Source organism: Myotis myotis, unplaced genomic scaffold (genome assembly GCF_014108235.1).
Source record: "Myotis myotis isolate mMyoMyo1 unplaced genomic scaffold, mMyoMyo1.p scaffold_m19_p_14, whole genome shotgun sequence".
Classification (NCBI taxonomy): Eukaryota; Metazoa; Chordata; class Mammalia; order Chiroptera; family Vespertilionidae; genus Myotis; species Myotis myotis.
The window spans coordinates 27,540,150-27,567,514 of record NW_023416318.1 but is presented as its reverse complement, the minus strand read 5'-3'; the positions used below and the strand labels follow the sequence as shown (position 1 = coordinate 27,567,514).

At 39.5% G+C, this 27,365-nt stretch overlaps 1 protein-coding gene and 1 pseudogene across 18 annotated transcripts in view; one reads left to right on the top strand and one right to left on the bottom strand.

Moving 5' to 3' along the window:
• NRXN1 (neurexin 1) overlaps positions 1 to 27,365 on the bottom strand; it is a 999,389-nt gene that overhangs the window by 711,198 nt on the left and 260,826 nt on the right. The window lies entirely within an intron of this gene.
• Positions 2,408 to 2,602, top strand: LOC118669013 (annotated as a pseudogene).

Below are 27,365 nucleotides of genomic sequence, written 5' to 3'. Positions count from 1 at the left end.
GGCTTGGTTTGGAAAGCAAGGCTCAAAATTTCTGTTCTTGTCTGAGCCTGTCAATCCCTCACATTCACACAATACCTCCTTTCACAGGACAGAGATGCCCAAGCTCATTATCCACAGGCTGCTGCCTAGTGAGATTTCACCCTGTCTTTACCTTTTCAACTAAAGCCGTTCTTCCCTTTACCTTTGTCATCTTGCAACCACTCTGTGAGACAGATGAGACACACCGCATGTTCTATTTCCATAACATTTCCATATTATCAATAGAAACACAGGCTGGAATCCCAAGAATGACACTGAAGAAAAGTTTGTTCACATTTTATAACATAACTCTCCAAGAAGATGATCTTGCCAGGGTTCTCTTGAACTGAGCTCCTTTTTCTCAACTGAGAGAAGGGGCTTTTATGTATCACTTTTGGAAGATTCTATGTCCTGCTCTTTTAAAAAATTCTCCTACTGTCAGTCTGACTGGCACTATGAAGTGATATCAATATTGTCAGATTCAACCAAGAGTCATTAGAGCCACAATAAAATATGATGTCTATAGAAACTATTTATTACAGTACAAAAATAATCAAACATAACTTTAATAAGATTTCTCAGACCGTGTGCCTTTGCCTAAAAGAAGCTATTTTTAATGTGTCTAGACAGTGGGAAGATCAGGGCTGTGCCCCACCCCCTCTCATCTTCCTATTGACCAGTGTAGCATTGAAAGAGAACCGAAGGAGTCTTCCTGCATCTCTCAGATGCTATGCAATTTATTGGGGTGTATTGTGTACAATTATAACTTGGTTTTGGTTTTTCTTCTACTTTTCCTTAAAAAATGTCCCTTATCTCTCTTACCGTGACTTCCTTCACTGCGAAACCTCCAGAGTCCTCCTTGACTGAAACTCAAATTACTCATGATAGCCTCCATTAGTCTTCTGATCCTGATTTCTCAACCCTTGTTCCTCAATCTTTGCTATAGCCACAACATAGTTAATTTTAATTTTTGACAAAAAGCAAGGAAATGAAATTGTGGTTATTCCTTTCACAGAATACATATTTTCCTTCCAACATAAGAATGAGCACACATCAACTCAAATAAAAATGACAAGAAATTGAAATGAAACACAGGGAAGAATGAATAAGAATTCGGGAAGCTTTTTAAAATAGTCAGAATTACTAAATTTGCTACAAAAACTGAATAGGACATGCCCAAGTAAAAAACAAGTGGTATTCTGATTATTCTTTTATAGGTTAGTTGCTTAGAGTTTTAAAAATATTTATATAAACTATCAAATTCAGGGAAATAGTCCTGGCAAATGGAGATTCTAAAACACAGTCAGAGCAGCGCTTCTCAAGGAGATGGAGAAATAGAGCGAGCATGGAGCCACACAAGAACTTTGTTCCTTTAATATGGCTTTTGTCTTCATTCAAGCCAACTTTGTCCAGTCTAATAGCACTATGACTCACTTTCAACTAAATTCTTTCAACTAAATCCTTTCACCACCCTTGCACAAACTGTACATCCATTTCCTTAATCATTAAGTCCTTAGGAAATTAGGTTTTGGTTAGCATCAGTTGTCTTAAGAATAAGGTTTTAGGTCTATTGACCATGGAAATAGAATTTCAGTCAAACTAAATGCTGAAGATAGCATCGTGACCTCAGTTATGTTTAACCCCAGACTCATGAAGCAGAATGATTATACCAACCACATCCTCATGAAACCAGACAGGACCATGCCATGGCTGGCATCAGGACCTGGAGCAACGATCAACTACCCCTTACCCTAGGCCCTACCAATCAGCGGAGGCCAGTACCCCAACTCCCATAACCACCAGGTCTAATGATTTTTCCCCTATATGATCTATCCCCTAGGAGCCATCAGAGAGCCAGGTCATAGAGCATTAGCTTATCTGTATCTCTGGGCTTGGTGCCAGTTCCTTAAAAGAACTTTTACTTTCTTTGCTGCAAACTCCTGCGTGCACCTGATTGAGCTTTGATACACAAAGACAAATGAACCCCTTTAGTCCAGTAACAATAGGGGAGGGGTTGAGCTACCTAATTGGATCTTGACAAGGCCAAAATCACCAATGGCCTAGAGAAGTGGGCAGTGGCTCACAAAGTGCAGTTAAGGAATAACAGGGGTTATTTGCATCAGCATCACCATAGTTATCTGTTAGGGGCACATTCCCAAAACCCACCTTTGACCTACTGTGTCAGAATTTCTGGGAGTGGAACCCAGAAATCTGCATTTCAAAGAACCCCCGGGACTCTGCAACTGAATTAGAGACACTTTTCATAGCTTTCGATGTATAGATAATCAATACAGAACCTTATGAAAACTAAAATAAAGGTGCAAACCAAGGTCCTTTACTTCTTGTGCATTAAGAATTCTTCTATTCAGGGGAAGGGGTCACAGGCACCATGTCTGGCTACGAAAGTGGCAAAAGGAATCTGCTTAAGCAGCCCAAGAAGCAGGCCAAGGAGGTGGATGAAGACGATAGGGGTTCAAGCAGAAGCAAAAAAGAGGAACAGAAGAAACTCGAGGAGTAAAAGTGGAGGCCACAGGGAAGGGCTCCCTTGGCCACAGGTGGAATTAAGAAATCTGGTAAAAAGTGAGCTGTTCTTTGTGCCTTGGGCAATGGTGATCCTTAATTCCATTCCTGTTTTAATACCTGGATTCCCTGCCATAACATCTCTTGCCACCTGCAGCGAGAATGAAGTGTTTTTCTTAGAGTCTGTTGTACACTTAGGAGTAAACTTCTGTAAAATGATAATAATAATGATGATGATAATCATGCACTGGCACATCTCTTTAATTCATCTCACTCTGCCATTTCAACCTTAGCTGTGAGGTCAAAATAAACCCAGCCCAGAATCCTGCCAAAGTGTGTTCTTCTGTTCTTTCACAAATTCTGTACTGTCTGGAATTAAACCAATCCTTTGATTGTGCCTTGTTTTCATTTGGCAGATGACCTGATGGGCCAAGATCTTTATATCTGGTGTCTGTGCTGTTACTGCCAGAGAAAAGGCTAATTTGAGTCTCAGCGGAAATTTCTGCCTCTATCCGGATCATAAAGTTAGGCATGACCTTTAAGTATTTCACATTCTCAGATAACTATCTCAGTATCATGCATATATGTATGTGACCAATGGGTTTATATACCGCCTTTCAGGCTAGATATACAACCACATGTACTTCCTCAAATCTCTAATAAAGTAGAAAAGTGAATATTTAAAAGTATAATATTTCTTATATTCCTGCATATAGACATGAAAAATATGCCATGATTTTCTTCCTAGAATGAAGAGAGAAAAATAAGGAAAGTGAAAAGAAAACACTCAAGGGAACCAAAGGAGAGAAAAGACATTTTTGGGAATGTACTGGGCCCAACTCAGTGTTCTCAGCCAACAATTGAGCATCATAATTGCTACTAGAACAGGAAAACTTCGGGCAAGGCCTGAGGTCGGTGATCAGCTGCTCAGAGGAGTAGTAGCGATCCTTTACCAGAGTTTCAGTAGTAAAAAAGGTAAGCAATACCATCTGAACTTTCAGTGAGCCTAGAATATGTAAATCACATCTTTTTTTAAAAATTTTATACTTGCTTAGAATTGCAGATATATATGTACTTATGAGATTACCATAGGAATATTTTAAGGAAAGCTTTTTAGTCAGAAATCCTCCCAGATTTAAAGTAAAATACAGTAAAACTTGTATGACTTGAATTTTCTTTTAAATCTGCCTCTCAAGAAATTATAGAAAAAGGAATCAAGTAAGGATTATCTATGTTGGTGAAACACATATTTTAGTAAACCTTTGTTCCTTGCCTCTATCTACTGCTTCCATGTACAGAACACTCTTATGTCCAATTATTTTTTAAAATATATTTTTATTGATTTCAGAGGGCTAGGGAGAGAGCAATAGAAACATCATTGATTGATGCTGAGAGAGAATCATTGATTGGCTACCTCATGCACACTCCCTATTGGGGATCAAGTCAGTAAACCCAGGCATGTGCCCTGACCTGGAATCGAACTGGCCTGGTTCATAGGTCGACACTTAACCATTGAGCCATACTGGCTGGACAACTTATGTCCACTTCTTATACCTGCAGGATCCATTGCTCTTCTGACCCAGTATATTCCCAAATTAAACTAAAAATCAGAAGCACTGAACTAAGAACAATAAAAGAAAGCTTGATCTCAGTAAATGTTCTTCTAGTACACAGGATTCTGTTTTCTGATTTACAACCAAATATTTATATGCTATTACATCAAGTAGCACAGATTCCAGTGGAGCTAGTGCCCTCAAAACCAGACTCAAGTTTGTTATTCTTAACTAAAAATACAGTGAGCTACTCCAACTTTAGAATTATTCATATAACTGCCCTGTCATTCACTGAGTGAAATACTGAATGAGGGGAAAGCTTTTTTAATTATACTATAAATAAACATTTAACATTTCAGAGGTTTAAATGATGCAATAGGGAAACATTTGTGTAGACCAAAACCTAATTTTACTGATGACTGGACCAGCACTTTGTAAGGTGTGGTACACTTATAGAAAAATCAAATTTAATTGGATAAATTAACTGATGAAAACAACCCAAAATAAGAGAAGTAAAAATTAGAAAGTAATTTATTTTTATTGCCCACATCATAGACTGAGCCAAAATTTTTCTCAACTTATATAATTTATGTTTCTTTTATATTATGACAAATGAAAGAAAACAACAATAACAAAATATACCCCCAAAAAAGCCAACTTTCCTAACAATTACTTATTTGGGATGAAAAATGAGCATTAAGCGAATAATGGCCAATCGTGATAAATGACTGTTACTTATCTCTGCAGACTATTCTTTTCTCTGTAATGTTTCATTCCTTTAGACAGATAATACAATTGCACTTAATGAAAAAGTAAATATAGTCATGACTTATTTTTATCAGACTACCAGAATCAACTGTTGGATAAAGACACCAACATGTAATGAGAATTGGCATGATCTTCCAGCGTTGCTAATCTTTAGAGAGGATTAACGCTCTATAATACAGTTTTGATAATGATCAACCATTGAAAATGAGATTAAAGAAAACCAATTTTCTGCAGGTTTAGTCAATGGTTTATTAGGATATTTCTAAAAATAAAATTAGATTGAACACACAAAGATGCTGTTTTCATTCTTATTTTAGAGTAATGTATATTTTTAAAATGCTTTAACTACCTAAGAGTTCTATATTTTTTTTATGTTTGCATGTATGTGTGAGTGGGGTATAGGTCTGAAATGTTCATGATCACAGATTTTAATTTGCCTTAACTATTAAAAGTTATTCTTAAATTACCTGAAGCTAGAATTATAAATTAGGGGTGATTTTGCACCCCCCGCCCCGACATGTGGCAATGTCTAGAGACATTTTTAGTTGTCACAACTAAGTGTGTGTGTGGTGGGGGAGAGGGTGCTGGTATATAGTGAGTAGAGGCACAGTATGCAGCTAAATGTCCTACAATATACAGAATAGGCACTCATGGCAACGAGTTATCTATACCAAAATGTCTACAATACCAAACTGCAGAAACCTTGCCCTAAACCTTGATCGTTGACCCTAATCTCTAGTAAATTCTTAGTTCAAAAAGAAGTACTTTTCAGTGGAACATAAGGTGCTGCTTCCAGGCAGACCCTGTCTTCCTCAGTACTGCACTGATCCTAGTCAATGTGGATCCAGAATAAAACCAGGGCAAGTCACCATTCCAAGATAAAGTGACTAAGATTGAGGAGGAAACTGGTCTTGCAGAACTTATTATCTAAATGCAGAGGCCATGGAACTGTGAACAATGCACTGCCCTGCGGGGGGAGGGTTGTTATGCTGGTGCCAGGACAGATCATTGGATGTGGCCTGACACCTGGGGGCCTTCCTGCAGGGCCACAAAGGGGGCAGGGGGCATATCTGCAAGACAAAGACCCCAGTGGGATATATATAGACGGGCTCTCTGCATGTTTCTTCACTCTGATTTGGAAATTATTCCCGGAGTCCACTAGTGTTAATAAATGGGGTCCCTCCCTTTCTCTAGGAAGCGTGCTTGGTATTTCTTTGGTCTTCTGTAATAAGATAAAACTTCAATAGCCCTAAGTGTTTTACCTGTTTTTTTCTTTATCTTGACAATAAACACCCTGCTTATGCTTTCTTTCTTTTTCCCTAGGTGTGAAGACAGAATTCTAATGAACCATCAAATATCATCATAAGGAAGTGAGAACAAGTGAGAACAAGTACCTGGCTCAAAGACCCACTGCCAGCTCACCAAAGGTCCTCAACCCACTCTGGCAGTCTCTATAAAATAAATGAGCTGTAGAGAAATGCTTTCTCTAACAGTGTACCTAAAACTTAAAACATTTTCAACAGAAAACACATACACACACATACACATACCAACAAAACTCCTTCTCTCTCTTCTGTTGGCAAAAAAGATAGAGCAGACACATTTCAAGGTATACAGGTAATATATTTCACAAATGAATTATTTCAAGCACATAAATCCAAGGAAAGGAAGGAAGGAAGGAAGGAAGGAAGGAAGGAAGGAAGGAAGGAAGGGAGGGAGGGAGGGAGGGAGGGAGGGAGGGAGGGAGGGAGGGAGGGAGGGAGGGAGGGAGGGAGGGAGGGAAAGGAAGGAAGGCAGGAAGAAAGGAAGAAAGGAAGGAAGGAAGGAAGGAAGGAAGGAAGGAAGGAGGAAGGAAGGAAGGAAGGAAGGAAGGAAGGAAGGAAGGAAGGAAGAAGGAAGGAAGGAAGGAAGGAAGGAAGGAAGGAAGGAAGGAAGGAAGGAAGGAAGGAAGGAAGGAAGAAAGAAAGACAGAGGACTCCAACATGTCCAATGTCAACAAATGGTAACCAGTTGAAAAACCAGCCTTTAGATATGTATCAAGACCAACTCTTTGGCTACAACATACCTATGTACAAACAGTCTTTTAAAAAAAATCCACTTCAAGGTGAAGGATGTGCTGGGAGATATTCTACTTCTTCAAATTTTTCTACGTGGCCTTTGGAGTGAAGTGGTGTTAGCCTATCTATATTGAATGTAAAAGCTTAAATAAAAAGGCAGAATAGAATTTTGAACTCTTAAGAGATAATACCCCTTTCTTTTATTGTCAATATTAAATACAAATTCACAAGGAGAAAGATGCCAAGACACATTTGCCTGCTAGATACGTTTGTGAAATATTTAGGGAAAACTTCACCAAACCAATACTCTAACTCTAACATATTTCAAAAATATATATTTTATAAGCCACTTTATGGCTAAGAAAGATGGACACAAAATAGCAAAAAATAAATAAATTTTAAAATGTAATAAAATCAACCAAGCATATAGGAAAAAGGAAAAATAAGAACAATGAGATGGAAACAGGAGTGAAGAGCACATAACATATATCCTAAAGACTTCAGAGATGGCTTATATATTTGATTCTTGCTCATTTAAAAATACTTTTTAAAGTTAGCTGAAGCCGAGAGAGGGAGATGGATAGGGGCAAGGAGAGCAGAAAGAGGAAGAAAAGGGAGGAGGAGGGTGGGAGAGAGAATAGGTTGTTTTCTTGAGGGATTCTCAAAGGACATTTGATTCCATTAGACTACCTTCCACACATAGTATCTCTCCTTGTACCACAAACACCTCTACAAGTCACTGAAAAATTTGCAAGCACTAGCTTAGATCCCAATAAATGACAATTAACTATGAGCTCAGTATATCCAATGTCCATTTGAGAAATTGCACTAAAACTCATTTTAGTAAAACTCTTGCCTCTATCTTTTCATTGCCTTGTTTTAAAAAAACAAACATTAATTTTGTTAGAGCTCAGTAATTTCCTTTGCCTTTTCTATGCCAACTCCCCGCTATTAGTGCCTATACCCAGATAACTCACAAATACTTAATCCAAGCACAGATCTCTTTTCTCAGGTCAAACTGCCTATTTGGCATCTTCTCTTTGTTATTCATGATACCACTCTCTGTTTCATCCTATAATATATACATCAGATGTAGGCCAACGTTCCATCTTCACTGTCTCCATCCAGGTCCAAGGCATTATAATAGGAACTATTACAATGTCTTCCTAATGGGTCCTCACACATTCATTGCAAACACCCCTAATCTGTGAAAGCAAATCTGATCATATTAGCTCATCACAAAACCTTTGTTATCCTATTTAATAAAAGAGAAACATGGTAATTAGCAAACGACCGCTACCCTTCCCATTGGCTAATCAGCGAGATATGCAAATTAACTGCCAGCCAAGATGGTGGCCGACAGCCAGGCAGCTTGAAACTAACATGAAGCTTGCTTGCTTCAGTGACGGAGGAAACCAACATTCCCCGCCTGCCTTGCCGGCCTCGAAGCCTGCAGTTTGAAACATTGTAACAAAGGTAGAAGCTAAACAAAACCCCAGAAACCTGCTTTCAGCCAGCCGGGATCTCATAGCTGGAGTTGATATAGAGTTTCGATTATAGAACCGAAACAAACCAGATACCTGCGTTCAGCAGCTGAGGCCTCAGAGCTGGAGCCAGAGCTAAAGCTGGCCCAGAATAAAAAAAAAAAAAAGAGCAGTTGGGAGCTTCAGTCACCCGCCAGCCTGAAAACAGCCCTCAGCCCCTCACCCAGATTGGCCAGGCACCCCACTGGGGACCCCCACCCTGAAGGGTGTGTGACCAGATGCAAACAGCCATCATCCCCTCATCCAGGCTGGCCAGGCACCCCAGTGGGGACCCCCACCCTGATCCAGGACACCCTTCAGGGCAAACCAGCCGGTCCCCACCCATGCACCAGGCCTCTATTCTATATAGTAAAAGGGTAATATGCCTTCCAGCACCGGGATCAGCGGAGCCGCGAGGCCTCCCGGCACCGGGATCAGCGTGACAGGGGGCAGCGCCCAAACCCCCTGATCGCGCTGCGGCTCTGTGTGTGACAGGGGGCGGGGCCACAACCTCCCTATCGGCCCTGCTCTGTTCCTGACAGGAAAGGCGCCCCAACCCCCTGATCGGCCCTGCTCTGTGCCTGATAGGGGGAGCTCCCCAACCCCCTGATCGCCCTGCGGCTCTGTGTGTGACAAGGTGGTGCGCCCCAACCCCCCACCCCATGGGCCCTGCTCTGTGCGTGATGGGGTAGAGCCATAACCTCCCATCAACCCTGCCCTGAGTGTGAGAGTGGTGGCACCCGAACCCCCTGATCGGCCCTGCTCTGTGGGTGATAGACGGCGGCTCCCCAATCCCCTGATCCGCCCTGCTCTGTGTGTGACAGGGGGCAGTGCCCCAACTACCCTATCGACCCTATCCTGTGAGTGACAGGGGGGAGCTCCCCAACCCTCTGATGGGCCCTGCTCTGTGTGTGACAGGGGGTGGCGCCGCAACCTCCCCATTGACCCTGCCTTGAGTGTGACAGGGGGCGGTGCCCCAACCCCCCTATCGGCCCAACCCTGAGTGTGACTGAGGGTGGCATCTCAACCTCCCAATCCGCCCTGTTCTGTGCATGACAGGAGGCGGCACCCCAACTCCCCAATCAGCCCTGCTCTGAGCCAGACCAGGGGCTGCACCTAGGGATTAGGCCTGCCCTCTGCCACCTGGGAGCAGACCTAAGCCAGCAGGTCGTTATCTCCCGAGATTGTCCCAGACTGCGAGAGGGCACAGGCCGGGCTGAGGGACTCCCTCCCCTCGAATGCACAAATTTTTGTGCACCGGGCCCCTAGTTTTAGAATAAAAGTAAAACTCTTTAATATAACCTTGAAGCACTGGATTGGCTTGTTCCAGAAATAAAATCCAGTCTGATTTCAAACCACGGTCCCCCTGCTCCCTATGTTCCAGCGATGATAACCTTTCACTTGCATTCTCCCTTCTCCATCCCACCACAGGCCCTTTGAACAACTGATCTTCTCCACATGGAACTGCTTTTCTCTCTTCCCCTGTTTGACTCCCGGTCATCCTTCCCATTCCATCAGAAACACCATTTCTTTGGAAATACTTTCTCAGGGCCTCTGACTAGGCCAAATCAGTGGAGGAGAGATTCCTACAGCTCTGTGTTTCTCTCCGAACTAGCTGCCAATCTTAGATTTATTTGTAAAACTCCCTAGTGTCTTTATTCCTTAAGAATATTGGAGGACAGAAACCATGTGTGCTTTTGCTCATGGCTACACCCTCAGGCCTTACAGCAGTGCATGGCCAATATTTGTCAAATACATAAATGGACCTTGCAATAATATCTTAAATTAAAAATCATAACAATTAACTAGTTGAGATGTTGGTCCTAATTTCTGACACATAATTCTGACAATGGGATAAAAGGCCAGTGCTTGAAAATTATTAAAAGAAAGACATAATCGCTTGAGACCAACAACAAACTCTCATTTATGGAACTCTAACTGCACCATTCAGACACATTATTTTATTTGACTATCCCCATTGCTCTCTGAGACATATGATATTATTCCCATTTTAAATATGAGAAAACTGAACTTAAAAAGCTTAAAAGGGGGTTGCAAAATACAAACATTAGAGCTGGAATTTGAAGCAAGGTTGTAGTAATTCTGAAGTTAATGATCTTAACTTTTATGCTTATGTAATATTAGTAACTTTTGAATTCAGGAGACTCTTTGTGGGAGGAGGCCATGACTGACTTTCAAATGTGAATAATTCTCAACCACTTAATAATTTTGGAGGATAACTTTCTATATAGAAGAGCCTTGTTCTATCCTCCATGCAAATAAATATACAAGGGTGATATTTTGCAATTTTTCAGTCACACTATTGCCTATAAGATGTGGTTATTCAAGGAAAGTTCAGTTACTCAAATGGCCAAAAGAGTTCATTATAAAGAAGCTTACCGCCGAAACTGGTTTGGCTCAGTGGATAGAGCGTCGGCCTGCGGACTGAAAGGTCCCAGGTTCGATTCCGGTCTAGGGCATGTATTTGGGTTGCGGGCACATCCCCAGTAGGAGATGTGCAAGAGGCAGCTGATCGATGTTTCTCTCTCATCGATGTTTCTAACTCTCTATCTCTCTCCCTTCCTCTCTGTAAAAAATCAATAAAATTATATTAAAAAAAAAAAAAAAGAAGCTTACTGACTGTACCCAAAGACATTATAATAAGGATCCCATGGTGAAGATAGTCTTTCTCTTAAAGGTCTTTATTTTTTTAAAAATTTGCTTTTAAATCAAGGGTGCTAGAATTTTGTAAGAAAACACTAGAGTATCAACATATCTGAGTTGCAAAGGCTTATCCAGGAAGATGTATGGAAAGCACATTTCTACAAACATATAAATTCTAAAGAGAATGACTACAAATAGGTATTATAAATTGCTTAGAAAATGTGCCTGCTGCAAAATATGTAATTACAGAATTACTTTTTAGACTAAATGCTATTTCTGAGGGCAACTTCTGGTTTACAATGGCATAAATGAAAAACAAAACAAACAAAAAAAAAAAACTGAAGATAGAGTTGCATTTGGCTTTCAGAGTACCAACCACAGAGTATGACCTTTCTAAGAATCGAGTTTTAGATCATGTTCATTTTTTTAAAAAAATTAATAACTCTTTCTGAATTCAGTGAAATTACTTGTTTTAGGAAAAACCCATTGGGGCTGATTTTTTTAAAAAATTCAATATTGCTGATGCACTTGGTAAATTTTCACATAAATGGCATCACATTACTAAACTGCATTAATATTCCACTGACTCTGACCTGTTTGCCAATGACCTCCCTAGGTTGATGGAAGTAGGAATTGTGTGTATCCCAAATGATAAAAGCAATTCTCTGGATCAAATGCCTGCTCTCTGCCTGCCTTTAAACAATACATAGCCATCCAGTGTCTAACTTATTCAGAACTAACAGGATGTCACACAAAAGCTCTACTTTTTTTGTACTATAAAGGTATGGAAACTACAGCCCGAATGGCTCCAGTTGCCTAGAGTGTTATCCTGTACATCTGTACAAAGAAAGGTGGTATGATTCCCATTCAGGGCGCATACCATTGGCAACTGATCAATGTTTCTCTCTCACATCGATGTTTCTCTCCCTGCCTGTCTCTTCTCTCTCTCTCTCTCTCTCTCTCTCTCTCTCTCTCTCTCTCTCTCTCTCTCTCTCTCTCTTTCCCTCCCTCCCTAAAATCTATGAAAAAATATATCTGTGGGTGAGGATTAAAAAATAAGGTATGGAAATTGCAGTTATTTCTGAGCAATAATAACAAAATATTGCAATACTCTCAGTCATTAGAGAGTTCACACAGAGCGTGTGAGTTCCTTTGTGGAAACCAGCAGATACTGGCAACTTTTCTGAAATCTCACACAATTAAAAAAAAATTATTGGCAATCCAATAAAAGCTTTAAATTTGAGGCAGGGAGGAGAAATTGCCTCAATAATCATGCATCAAACATAATTCAAGGAAAGCCCAATGACTCTCAGATATATTAAGAACTAAGGAACATGCTTACACCTTCCAAGAATAACAAAATATAATTGAAACATTAAAAAAAAAATTCTCACAATTGTGAAGGTAAAAGGTGAGCAGAACCCCAGAGGGTAGAGGGTGGCATCCTGACTGCACAGTTGGTATCAGAGAAGAGCTCTGGAGGGACAGACAGAACTGTCACCAGGTCTGTCTTGGATACGTCACTAAATGTCTCCGAGCCTCACCATCTCCACCTTTGGTATATGGTTTGAATCAGTGCTCTCTAACACCAGATTTAAAATACCAGGATTTCTAAATTGTCCGTAGGACTATTACCTGCAACCTAAGCTAGAACTAGACTCTAAGTTTCTGAGTTCTAATTTGCTACATTGACATTTTCTGTAACATTGTATGTTGTAAATCTATAGGTGGCAAAAATCTTTTAAAATTCTTATTATTGTAGATTTTTTGGTGTCCTAGTAAAAATAGACCAAGGGCATTGGATTTATTGAATATGGGTATTAAGGAGACATTCTATAATTAAAAGAGCATATTAATATTTTTTTAAAATATATTTTTATTGATTTCAGAGAGGAAAGGAGAGGGAGAGAGAGAGAGAAACATCAATGATGAGAATCACTGATCGGATGCTTCCTGCACGCCCCACACTGGGGATCGAGCCCACAACCTGGGCATGTGTCCTGACCAGGAATTGAACTTGTGACCTCCTGGTTCATAGGTGGAGGCTCAACCACTGAGCCATGCCAGTCGGGCTAATATTGTTTTTAAGAGATCCTCAGTATGCAGTGGGACTGAACACACAGTATACTAGTCACAAAGTAAAACACAGCTTTACTGCCTCCAAATACCTCCTCTGCATCCCACCTGCTTAAAAATCTTTGATTAAGCCATATGAAATTTCTGATATTAATCTTCTTTTTCCTGAACAAACTAGCAATTTTATAAGGTTGTAACCTGCACAATTGCTACTTATGCCTGTCTATATGTATATATGTATACCTACATGTGTGTATAAGTCTAATTAAAATGTTAGGTAAATTCAATAATCGATATGGTTACCTGCATTATTAGAAGCCTTATTAAATGAAGTTCTCTTTTATGGGCTACTCAGTCAATTTCATTGATCTTTCCCTATTACATAATAGCAAAGTTTTAATCAACACTTAGTTATATGAGCATTTTTATAAATGCTCACAACAGGAGGGGATTTTAACATTGCCTTCATTATTTAATAGTGAGATATCAAAACTTGTATGTACACAGAGAAATATGTGAAGCGATTCAGACATGTATCTTTTATTGTCACTGACACATGGTAGAATTTGGTTACATTTATTGTCACTTCAAATCCTGAAAAATTATCCATGATTTAAAAATCAGCTGACAGTGCAAACATAGCTGTCAGTATATGTTGATTTCTCTAAGTCCCTTAGCCTTTACCATATCACTTTTTACCCATACATACAATGCATGATGCTTTATATATTTCTCAGGCAAAGTTTGGGGGTTTTGAATGTTTGTATTTACCTCTAAGTATCATGTAAACCTGTGCCATCCATTCCCCCCCTCCCCCCATACTTTTATTAGGCATTCAGTGACAACGTGTTCCTAAGGAGATTTGACCTTCATGACCTTTGCTCAATCCCCAGGGCATGAATCTTGATTAGTTAAGACATTCCTGACAATTCCCTTCTAATCATATTAGCCTGTGATTGGTTTAGCAAAGGGTCAATGAGGCTGGAGGGAAACTGGTAGAGAACTTGTGGGAAAGGAACACACACACACACACACACACACACACATACACACACACACACACACACACACACACACACACACACACACACACATAGAGCCCTAGTCAATATAAGGATATGGTTATACATATATATGATGCATAAAACTACTGCACCCATCTTATGATCACAACTGGACATACCTATGGACAAAAGCAAATATGCTGAAAATGGCAGAGTGAAGATGGACAGATTCAAAAGAATCCGGAGTGTCAAATTATCTGATCTCTGCATTTTGGTCACATGACACAATAAACTTGCATATTTTATTCCTTGAAGAGGAAAATACCCTGACACAGATAAAAATGAACCCTTAACATTTTCTGTCAATCTTACTTTTCAAGACTCTAGTAAAGAATAGTACATATGTTGTAGATTGTAAAGTAAGCATTCAGGACATTATGACTGAGTTTATGAATGAGAATACAATTTTTTAAGGTCATCTCAATATGATGAAGCTAAGCTTTTACTAACTCAGTGTAACTGATTATTGACACTTCCAACAAAATTGAGTATATGCATAGTATCAATTTAATGAGAATGACAGATATGTCTGCGTTTGTGTGAATGTGTGTGTCTATATTCATATAAAGTAGTCAATAAGCAAGTTAATGCTGAATTTTTTAATGAATTCTTTCCTAGCATTTCTTTCTGAAAAGAATGAAAGTAGCTTATAAATTTCTCCACTTTTCATACATGTTCCAGTATTTAGAAGAGTGAGTGAGAAAAGGGAAGAGAAAAGATGGACTAGAAGTTCATTTTAGAATAAGAAATTGATTAGTAAGAACAGTGATTTTAAGCAATTCACTTTTGGAGAAACTGTCACAGTCAATAACGTCCCACAGCTTGGTTCATGAACCTTATTTTTAGTTGAAGTAGTAACACAGGAAACAATTAGACATCATCACCAACCTTTTCATGCATTAATGCCAGTCCAAATTAACTCCTACCACTAAACATACTCCTTCTCTCTGTCAAAATCTGTGAAGGGTATGATTTAATGCATTTAGAGCATAATTGTGCCTCCCTGGCTGTATAAAACTGACACATAAAAATCATTATTAATTAAAAAAAAAGATCAAAACTGTCCTCATTATCTTATTTAGCTGTCTCTCCAAAATGTGGTTACCGTTTATGAAAGGCACACAACAGAGTCTGGACTTACCCAATTTCCATTTCCAAATAATACTAAATGTTTCTTACCTGGGTGGGTCTAAGTACCTGATTTTCTAAGAACAGTTATTTATAATGCAACCTCAAAAAAGGAGCTGATGTCTACCTGTAAGTTTCATCTTGACTATGTAAGACGTGGCCATATTTAAAATTGTTCTGATCACACATCTGTAATCTCTAGGTCCTTTCACCCTAGGCCAACCCATCCCCAATACTTCTAATATAAGAATAAAAAATGTCTTGCAGAAGTTTGGAATCATTGTGCCCTAAAGGAAGTATAAAATGTATTTGACATCTCTATTTTATCTTAAAAACTCATATATCTTTATTTAATTATGCTCTTACACAGTTATTTTAGTGTAAAAGTGATGAAGCATGATGTTCACCTGGTGTTTCTGCAGGGTGTGCCTCAAGTTCGTAAAGTCCCATACCTCTTTTTCTTTTCCATTATTTCTCCATGTTCGTCATGCTACATATCTTTCCACGGGGTGCTCTCAATGAAGAAAATGGTAACAAGCCCAGAAAATGTAACCATCATTAAAGTTATAAGTCTGGAACCCTAACCCCTAATCATGTCCAACACACTGACCACAAGGAAGAGAAAACACAGGGTTGGAGTCTGTCTGCTCTGTCCTTTCATGGGCCTGGCCCTGCTCCCTGTTATGCATTGAGACATGGGACCCTAAGTGATGTGATATTTTTATCAACTTAAAAATCATTCAAATGATTCTAGTTTTAACAAGCTGGTGTTCACATGCAAATGGATGTCACATCACTAAAAACAAAAAGCAAAAAAGAAAGATATATAAGTGGTTTATAAATATTGATCAAAAATCTTAAAGTGTAGGTAATTTTATCACTTATTTGGTCTTTTTAAATAATTTATACTCAAGGTATAGAAAAATTAAGTACAGTTTAAATATTTCCAAAGTAATACTGATATTTTCATTTAGGAAGGGACAGAAAATACAATTAGAACATTCAAGTATTCTTGAAAATGGTATGTTTTGTCTACTATGTCAGAACTTGTTTTTACATTTGAATTAGTGAAATCATTTGCTACTTTAACTGAGTTAAAATGGATCTTTACTACATGCTTTTGCTGCTATCAGTTTACCCAATGTAAATATAAATGCCCTGGTTTCCTTCTAGGAATTAGTGAGCTATGTACTTGAAATCACTAAAATTTTAAAAATGCATACTCTATTAACAGAATTAATAAAGAGTTGCTAATGGAGGAAGGCAAATTAAATCTAGGGGATTGGTCAGCACTCTTTGTCAGGAAATATTTCAAATAAGACAATGTTTTGGTTGAGTAGTTAATGTTAGCTGAGAAAGGGTGAAGGGGACTTGGGGGAATGAATGTGTGAAGAAGGAGGGAAATATTTAATGAGCATTAAATACATAGTACATTTAATGCCAAGCACTTTCCATATCAATTAGTTTTTCCAGAAGCCCAGTGAGAAAGGCAATTTTCAGATGAAAATATATAACTTGAATATCAGTTAAATTAAAAAATGACAAAGACATTTTAAAAAATTGAACCACAGACACTGGGGCGGTGGGGCTTGCTCAGGGTGGGAATGGCTTGGGGGGGGGGGGGGGGAGTCAATTGCAGGAAAAGTAGACATATGCAAAACTTTAGACAATAAAAATAAATAAATAAATAAATAAATAAATAAATAAATAAATAAATTGAACCATTTCCAACTATAAGACACATGGTCTTCAGAAAGCTCACTGTAATTCTTTCTTTTGCATTGCTTCCTTTTGATAAGATAACCCTAAAATTCTTTTTGGTGTTTAATACCAATATACCTTGGACAAGGGTGAAAAATAATTACTTTATACTGAATTTTACTCAACAGCAAAGACATTTATAGCAAATTTCCAGGGAATTACACCTTTGTGATTGAACGTAGAGTAATCAAAACAAGTCATTTCCTATTTACAGAATCACCATATACTCACCAGTCTTGGACCTAATTTCAAGATTACCCTGAAACCAGAGCCAACACAAAAATGGTCGTTACAGACACCACGTAACTGTGAGGGGTTGGAATTCTCACCCACACGGAGCCATTTCTTCTATATGTTATTTCTGTCTTCATGCCTTTTGACAACATTTATGTACCAGCAAGACCTGATCAATATAATTTAAGAGATATTACTTCTAAAATATAAGCTATGTGTTTGTACTCAGAACTATTAGAATAGCTTTGTACTACAAAAAAGCAACTGTAATATAAAAGCTATCATAGTTTCCAGTGCTTTGATTAAAACAAAACAGTATTTTAATAATGAATCTAGGAAGAGAACATTTGTAAAAACAGGAAAGCTCCAATCTAGAAAGAGAAAAGAATGAACAGTATGTGAGAGCAGAGGGGACCTTTCTCACAGGTGCTCATCTCCCCATATAAGAATAACCGGTATGTGGTATCAGGAAATATTTTATTTCTAATAATAATAACAATAATAATAATACTAGTTATCAACATTATTCATATCACAGCTACTATTTGTTGAAAATCTACTGTATCTGAAGCATTATGTTCAGCACTTTCTATACATTTCTATGAACCTCTGTAAACCTGTTTTCCCCATTTTATAGATCAGCAAATTCAGATCCAGACTAGTTAAGTGACTTCCCTAAAACAAATAGAAGCAAAGATGTGTTATCTATTTAATTAACTGCCATGCACTGAGCTTTCGATTACCAATACGTATTTATAATATAATTATAGTTATTATTTTCTTACGAAATAAATGTAGGCTTAACACAGAATGTTAAAGGCAGCATGGAATAGTGCAAGGATCAAATTATTTTGCTATCAAAATATAGCAGTAAATGTATACAAAGGAGTTTTCATCAATTAAAAGGGGTTTAACTGAATCATAATTTTTTTGACTGAATCACTTGACATTTCTCTCTTCATTGCTCCATGCATCACATTCTGTCCTCTCAATGAAAAGCAACTATAGGCAGGCATTCTGCAATGGAATATGTGGCTGGAGGGCTTACACCATCATGGTTAATTACATAGGCTTCAGAATCCAACTAACATGGTGGAATCCTAGCTTCATCAATCACTATCTATGCAACTTTGGGCAAGATACTTAATCCCTTTCAATCTCTGTTACTCATCCATGAAATGAAGTTGATAATGGTATCTACATGAAACTTTGATTGCTAGGATTAACTAAGGTAATGCAAGTGAAGGCCCAGCACAATTTGTGGGCCATGGTATGAACTCAGTAAATCAAAGATGCTTTTACATTTATGACTGCCCCATTGGTTTTCAAAGGAACCACTTAGCTTTTTCCTCCACAGGAGCCACTGTTAATAAGAGCCCACCTTTCTTTTCCCTCCCCTCCCCTCCCCTCCCCTCCCCTCCCCTCCCCTCCCCTCCCCTCCCCTCCCCTCCCCTCCCCTCCCCTCCCCTCCCCTCTCCTTTCCTTTCCTTTCCTTCATTTTTCTCTTCCAATTAGGGAAGTCAAGTCTTACTTGAATACAGCCTTCTTCTTTCTGCCTTGGCCTACCAGTGGTCGGCAAACTCATTAGTCAACGGAGCCAAATATCAACAGTACAACGATTGAAATTTCTTTTGAGAGCCAAATTTTTTAAACTTAAACTATATAGGTAGGTACATTGTTATTAACTTAATTAGGCTACTCCTAAGGCTTAGGAAGAGCCACACTGAAGGGGCCAAAGAGCCGAATGTGGCTCGCGAGCCGCAGTTTGCCGACCATGGACCCTAGACCATCATGTCTTGATTTAGACAGGTTCACAGATGGTGGTGGGAAATATGCTGCTAATTAAGAAACCAAACAATAGGACCCCTCCTTCTCACTGCCAATGGATCCCCTGGGCACAGCCACCTCCCTGCTCAGATGTCTGGACCATCTAGCAGCAACTTAAAACTAGGGGTGCCCCATTCCAATTTCTGAGCTACAACATGGTTTCTTGGTATGCAAGGTAATATTTCTAAAACGACTCTGCCATAGATAAATTGGTATGTGAGGTGACAAAGTTCTAGGGTTGTTGTACCTGCATCAGGGACATTAAAGGTTAAGGAGGCTTCTAAGAGATAACTGGCCTGAGGAACAAAAAACATAGTATGCTGCTGTATCAATAAAAAAAATGATATCTGAGTTCCAAGCAACCAGTTCACAAAGGCTCTTTTGAAACACAATCCACTCAAAGACTGGGGGCTGAGTTTCCTTTTCTTGCTGTTGGCTGAGCCCTCTCTGGCCACTACAGGTTTGTTACATGTTGTCTCCCTTATCAGAAGCTTTTAATGCTCAGTTCTGAAATTAGGATACATCTCATGGGCAGAACCATATTCTCTTCCACTCCTACAGTATCTGCAGGGAGAGAAATGAGAAAGACCATTACAAGAGCTGATCGATATCCGGTTGTGGAAGATAGATGAAGGCAGTGGTCTGAAAGCAGAATTAAAAAAGAAAAAAAAAAAAGCGGATACGGGGAACAGCTGAATACTCCAGTTAGCTTCCTTAACCCATTCGAGGTGGCTGGAGACTACTCCAGGAAGCATTCAAGTATATTGAACCCAACAAACAGACTCTTCTTGGATGCTCTGTGTTTCAGAAGAGAGTATTAAGTTAAGCCAGAGATAGGCATTAGAGGGTGTAGTTTCAATACATACTCTTCATGCAGGAGGTCATTTAGATTGCACAAGAATCAGACAATGATCACCACAGCTCAGAAGTGGTTTTGTGCTCAGGCCCCTGACCTCTAGCTAGTCTTTTTTAGGAACTTTTCCCCCTCCATTCAGAGTGTACTTGGTATATTCTTGGCAGTAGGAAGGGAAGGAAGAGAGCAGAGATTATTCACATCTGGAGGGATGTTCCCCATTCCTACAGATTTCTGTGTGGATGTGTGATGGAAACAGACCTCTCCATTTAAAAAAAGTTTGTTTAATTGTATTATTTTCTGGTAAAGCATAATCAACCATGTCTGCTGGATTCTTGAAGGTTCTATCTCCTTCTTTGGTCTTTTCATCTTATTTTATCTCATCCCAAGCCAGTCTAGATGGTGGTATTCCAAGTTTGAGTTAGACATCAAAGCCAGTGAGGGCTCAGCCAACATCTTCTCATCTTCTTCTGACAGACTTTTGACAATTTTTCTTGACTTGGGTCAAGATTCTACATCCTTTGATAATTTTCTACATGGATAATAATAACTATACCAATAATTACAAATACTTCTATATGCTAATCCCTTTACACATACTATTTCATTCAATCTTATGAACAACCCTATCAGGTAAATAAATTACTAGCACAACTTTATAGATGCGGAAACTAAAGCACTGGGGGTTGAGAACTTGTCTGAGACTTAAAGCCACAAGGAGATGTCTACGGGATGTCAGCCCAAAGCGTCTGTCTTATCCATGTCGTCAACATGTCCTGACTGCGGCTGAGTAACAGCAACTCTGCAATTACCACCAACAGCCTCCCTTTTCAGCTGTACCTACTATACATAAGATAGGTTATTAACTATTTCTTAACTATCATTTCTCATAATTCTCAAAACAACAAAATCAGCTAGGCATTGTCCCATTGATAAATGAAGAAACAACAGTTTGGTAGGGATTGGTGGATTGGCAGAGATCACATATCTCGTAAGCAACACAACCAAGACTGGAACCATGTCTCTGATTCCAAAGGCATCCCATCCTGGCCCTCTAGAAAGAGTCCATCCCCTACTCATGGAAACACACAGTTTTTTCTGAGCATACTGTTCAACATCAATGATTGAAATGGCAAGTGTGATTCTGCATCACTGCATTGCTGATACCTTTATGAACGAAACATCTAGATGATTTCCATTTAACCTCAAAAGAATCTGATTACCAAATAACCACTGAAGAATTATTGGCACTTATGTTCTGTAATTATGACTCCTGTTAATATCATTAGTGTGCAGCCTTTCATATTTAGTCCTATTAATTAATCCCCATAAACACACAAAGTTATAATCAATACAACAAAGACTCCATGGTAAATTACAAGTAATCCCCAAATCCCTTAGGTAGTTCTCAAGGCTCCTTCATCTTCCTTGGTTTGGACACGTCTAGTTTGGGGGCTGGAAGAGCGTGTGGTAACTGATAGCTCCTCACCCAGAATCACCCATTCACTAATGTGCCTAAGTAAGCAAATGCTTAAAATTGGAGTTCCAACTGTCACTGACAACTACAAATTCCTGTAGGGCAATAAAAGTAATTAACTGCTGAGTCAAGAGCCATCCCCACCCCCACCCCCCAATCAGATATGCAACTTTTCAATTCTCTGAACAATATACTGCTTCAGATAACACCTATTGTCTGGGAGTGTCTAGTTTCAGTTTTGCAGATGCTGAATACAGCAAGGATGTCTAATCTTGAGAGATCAACAAAGAATGATTCCGGTTGGCTCAATCTCATATGTAGGCAGGATAAATGGGCAGACTGAAAGTAACATTAGAAATTGATGCTTTAGGAAATACTGGCCTCTGAATCTTATTTAAAATCTCCCAATCCATCTTCAGATTTTCTTTCACATCTTTATCAATCATCTACATTGATATATGTTGGATTTTTTAAATGGTTATATTTACATATTTTACCTGAAAAAACTACTGCTATAGTTGGCCAAATATGCAACAAGCTGCAGCAGAAGTGGTCCGTTCCAGATGCAGCCTGGTAATCCATTCTGCATCATTGAAAACTGGCCTAGTTGGCTTCTGAGGCCCTGATCTATGTTAGAGTCTAGAGGTCAAGGAATCCTGTTCTGTTTGCCACTTAAGAAGTGGGTCAGAACTCACTCTCTCTTGGCACCCCATATCCTTTCCCAATTCCATTCCTGTTCTGGATAATTTCCCAGGAATTAGTGTGTAACCCTCAATAGTTACCTGGCCTCAGAAACAATTTGAGAGCAGAAAAAGGCTCAGAATAAATAAAATGCCTATCATTGCATCAACTATAACAGAGAATGTGGTCATCTTTAAAGGATTCAAAAAAGAGGCACACTGTGACCATTTTAAACTGCATTCATAAATTGGTTTCTTCAGATAAATAATTGTCGGTGGAAATCAATTTAACTTGCCATTTACATGAATTAGTTTGTAAAATTATAATATTCAAGATATGAAGATAACCTTAAAGGTTATCAGAAGCCAACCTTCCATTTTACCAATGATAGAGCTGAGATTCAGAAAGAGTAATAACTTGTACAAGGTTATTGATGATTAGGTTCTTAACCATCAATACTATCTGCCACCACTCTCGAACTGAATGATTAGTTCAATTTTAAAAGTTTATTAGAGAGATGATAATAGGCACTATTAAATGTATAGTCATTGTTAGCATGGATTCTCCATACTATTAATAGGCAAAACTAAAATTTTTGCATTAGGTCACACTAGCATTGTGACCTAAAATGTCACATATTGGGATATAGGATCTTACCAACTACTAACGTTCATATTCTATTGTCAGAAAATTTTGCACAAACTAAAATCTATAATAATAAAAGCATAATATGCTAATTAAACCGGACAGCCATTCGTCTTTCTGGACAAAGCTGCAGCAGCTGTGAGGGCCAAGGCCAGCAGCAGCAGCAGCAACAGCGGTGGGGTGATGGGGGCAGCACCTTCCCTGATGGGGGCAGCGCCTTCCCCTGATTATCCTGTCGCCTCCTGCAGAGGGAGGCCAGAATGCAGTTAATGCCCACTCCCTGAGGAAACAGGCCTAAGCCATCAATAGGACATCCCCTGAGGGCTCCCGGACTGTGAGAGGGGGCAGGCCAGGCTGAGGGACCCCTCCTCCTAGTGCAGTGGTCGGCAAACTGCGGCCCCTTGAGTGTGGCTTTTCCACAAAATACCACATGCGGGTGTGCACGTACAGTGTGATTGAAACTTCATGGCCACACTCAAGGGGCCAAAGAGCCGCATGTGGCTCGAGAGCCACAGTTTGCCGACCACTGCCCTAGTTCATGAATTTTTATGCACTGTGCCTCTAGAAACAATAATCAAAATAATAATAGAGGATAATGACAGGAGCCTATATGTATTTTGTTTTTGTTGTTAATCCTCACCTGAGGATATTTTTTCCATTGATTTTTAGATAGAGTGGAAGGGAGGGAGTGGGAGAGAGAGAGATACATCCATTGGTTGCCTCCCACATGTGCCTCCTGGGGCAGGGAACAAACCTGCAACCCAGGTGCCTTGACTGGGAATAGAACCTGTGACCCTTCTGTGCACAGACCAACACTCTACTACTGAGCCACACTGGCCAGGGCAGGAGCCTATTTTATTTTAAAGCAGAACTTATCACACAATATTATCTGACCTTCAGTCATTTTTTTTAAAAAATGTTTTTTGTTTGAATTAGCTACCATTGGTTAAAAATGATAAAATTTCACATAAAACCTGACTGCTCTTACAGGTAGTTCACAAAATGCTGACAAATAGAGAAAAGGGGAAAGAGGAGAGAAGAGAAAGGAAGAGAGGAAACCAAAGCATCTGGAAGTTCCCTGCCTGCTCAGTGATGTCTAGTTCCTGACTCTCACTGAATGTTTCCTAGTCTAGCACCACCACCCAAGGACCCCTACAAGCTCTAATTAGCTAGCCTAAGTGTAGATTTCCTTGAAATTGAAAACAATCTTCACCTTTCTAGTTTCAAAGGGAATAAAAAATAAATACTCGACAACTATACTTTTTAAAGCAAATACATAGCATGCATTACTGAGATACATATTCCCTGAAGGATAACGCTGCAGGGTCAGTCCTTTCTCTGTTGTATTTGCTCTTTCTTAACACCTCACTACACAGTAAGAACAAATTGTGAGAAAATAAGACAAAAGAAGAGATTCTGATTTAAGAAGAAGGGGGAGAAGGGGAGAGCTGGAAGTGGCGCAGGTGACAGCTAAGCTCTGCCTGAAGGATCTGGGAGGTGGATGACATGTACAAAGCTGGGCCTGCAATGCATACACGTTTTGGATGTAATGTCTTTAATTGCATTTATGGAACTGTTTTCATAGCTTTGAGTGTATAAGAACTTATTACCTGAATACTATTGCATACATTTGAGATTGTGATCAAACACTTACATTTGTACTTTCCTTGAAGGTAGGACTGAGTTAGCAAAATGCTGTCTCTTAAAGAGAAAGATTATTCTCTGGGGCTTGATTCCATCTTCCCCCACAGTAGGGCTTGTACAGACACCAGGGAAATTAAACTTCCAGCGATGGCAGCAGAACCCAGCTGTCTGTGGAAGCTAAACTGCCTTGCATGGGAATTAACAGAAGCTCACCAGCAAGCATGCGGGAAGCTGCAGTTCTCAGAGCAGAAACAGGCCCCACCCCACATACCACCTTTGTAGGTACAGGACTTGGGACAGCACATGCTCCTGCTCCTTCCTTGTGCAAAAAAGCGTGGGAAGATGAGCATGATCCCAGCTCTTATGAGGGTTCCAGGATCAGACAGTGAGAGCATAGCATCGCTGTTCAGCTCTCTAACAGCCTACTTGATCTTGGCCAGGAAGGACGGAGGGGGGAGGGGGGGTTGGGGGGGGGGAACCCGTATTAAATCAGTTTTTTTTTCCAGACTAAAGATGAACGTAGGACATGACTCACTTAAATGAAACTCCCTGCAGGTGTCACTTCTCCAGGAGGCTTAAGGAGAAAGCCCATCAGACCTGCTCTGGAGAAGTGAGAGCGAAAGCCTCCCACACCGTATGCCACCACACAGGGTGCCCCACAAATAGTAAGAACAAGGAAACGGTTCCCACATTGAAATTAAAGTCGCTCTGCCCACTTGAGAACAGTTACCCTGAGCGCAGAATCTCTTAAAGTGCTAGTTTACATATAGGCTGTTACAAGTGTTGTGATTCAGATTCAAACGGCCCCTTCAGCACTGTTAGTTTTAATCCAACTGAATTATTTTTTCAAAGTCAGCCTGGGAAATAATCTCAGATAAATTAACAATAGGTGAAAGAGCCTCCAAATCCTGGAGAAGCAATCCTTTGGCCTGCCGATCATTTACACAGTTATTCCTTTCCTGCAAGGTTCACAGTGCTTGGCCTTCTGATGATGTAAATACACCTCACAGGGTATGCGGGTCTGCCAACAGAAATAAAACTGTAATTGATTCAGTCCTGTGATCATTTAACGTATAAACATGTGCTCGTTGAGGAAAAATGATGTCTGGACAACTGACATTGTATTTCTGCCAAATACCAAGCTGATGTTCATAAAATCTTACTGGAGAGCACCCAACGCTAACTATAGGGTTTCAAACTGCTGATTTGTAGAGATGAGTCTCAAAGCCCTTCACATCGTGTGGCTAATCAGAATTCCCATCCTTACCCAGGCTCTGAAAAGAAGCCTACAGTTTTTTTTTTTATTTGGAAGCCACTCCGGAAAGCTTTCATTAATTTAAATCTCAGAACAGATTTCTCCCCATTATGTGTACTCAACTAAAGACCTGTTAAACACAACACCATGATAGAAGTGAACAAATAGCGGGTTTTCCCAAGGCATCTATTTTATTTTATTCCAGAATCCAGAGGCATTGGAAATTCAGGGATTGCTGCAATGCTTAGAATGTTTTGAAGACTAGAAAGAATTGGTAACAATTTAGTGATTTCTAATTCTCTGCAATTTGTTTAAAACATGTGAGACAAATGAGTCTATGTTCCTTCAAACTGCCCCTAAATTAAGAAATGCAATAGTTGATGATTAGATGCATTTAGTTCTAATTTAAAAACCATCTTTACTGGGTATATTCATCACAGAAATACTATTCAACTGAATCCTATTATAACTTACATGGTTTATTTATTACACTTCATCTGAGGAAAAATGTACATATGGCAAAAGCTGTATTCTTTAAATTTGCTGTTCAATTACTTGTATGCTTACTAAGTTTAAAGGTTTAATTTGAACTTTGTGAAATATATGTAAAGTTTCTTCCTTCTACCTTTAATATCTGGGAAAAAAGATGTACTTTATTAAGGTTTTCAAGATAGCTATGATTGTAGAACAAAACTAAAATAAAATAAGGCTGAAATGGCATAATCCTCATGATTTTACATTATACATACACACACACACACACACACACACACACACACACACATATCCGCGCAAGAGTAGGCCTCCCTCTGCAGGGCAATCATGGGGCAATGGCAGGGTCCCCAACCAATCACATTGCACCCGCCTTGGCTGGCCTAGCACCAGTGGGTGTCATAGTGTGGTCGTCGGGAAGGTCTCTGGAAGGTCGCCTGGAAGTTCATCCAGTCTAATTAGCATATTACACTTTTATTATTATAGATATATATGAAACAGGTTTTGAGGAAGTCACAAGTGGGAGGTAGACGTATTGAGCATGTAGAACAGGGAAGGCTCTCAGCAAAGACAGATGCCATGCTGCACTGCCGCTCCATTACGGCCAGCGCAGGAGGAGGACAGAGAATGACAGCAGCGTGGCAGCCGACAAATAACTAATCACTCCTGTGCACTCTTGATTTTCAGTGAAGCCTGGCGGCGAAACCTCCGGGACTCTGTCAGCCACTCACAGGCCAGCTGCACCTGGTGCACTATAAGTATTAGCAGCATTATTATAGCCTTTCCCAGTTATCATTCCTCTTCTCATCGCTCTCCCATTACAAAAAGAGATGACCTGAAAAGGGAAGGAAATAAGTGCCCCAAAAAGGCTAACGCAGGAAAAACTGCATGTTTTCAGGGAAATTTTAATAAGATTGTTTAGGTAGGGGGAGAAAAGAATGCAATGATTACATCATGTTCCATGCAGTCTGATAAAGTAATCCCTAAGTGGTTGATCTTTTTTCAGCAGCAAATCTCTAGTTGTGTGTAAACTGTGACTAACAGACCACACACATAAATTAGTGAAACCAAAAGGAAGCCATTCGGCAGCTCCTTATTTTACCATTTTCTGCATTTCAATAAAAT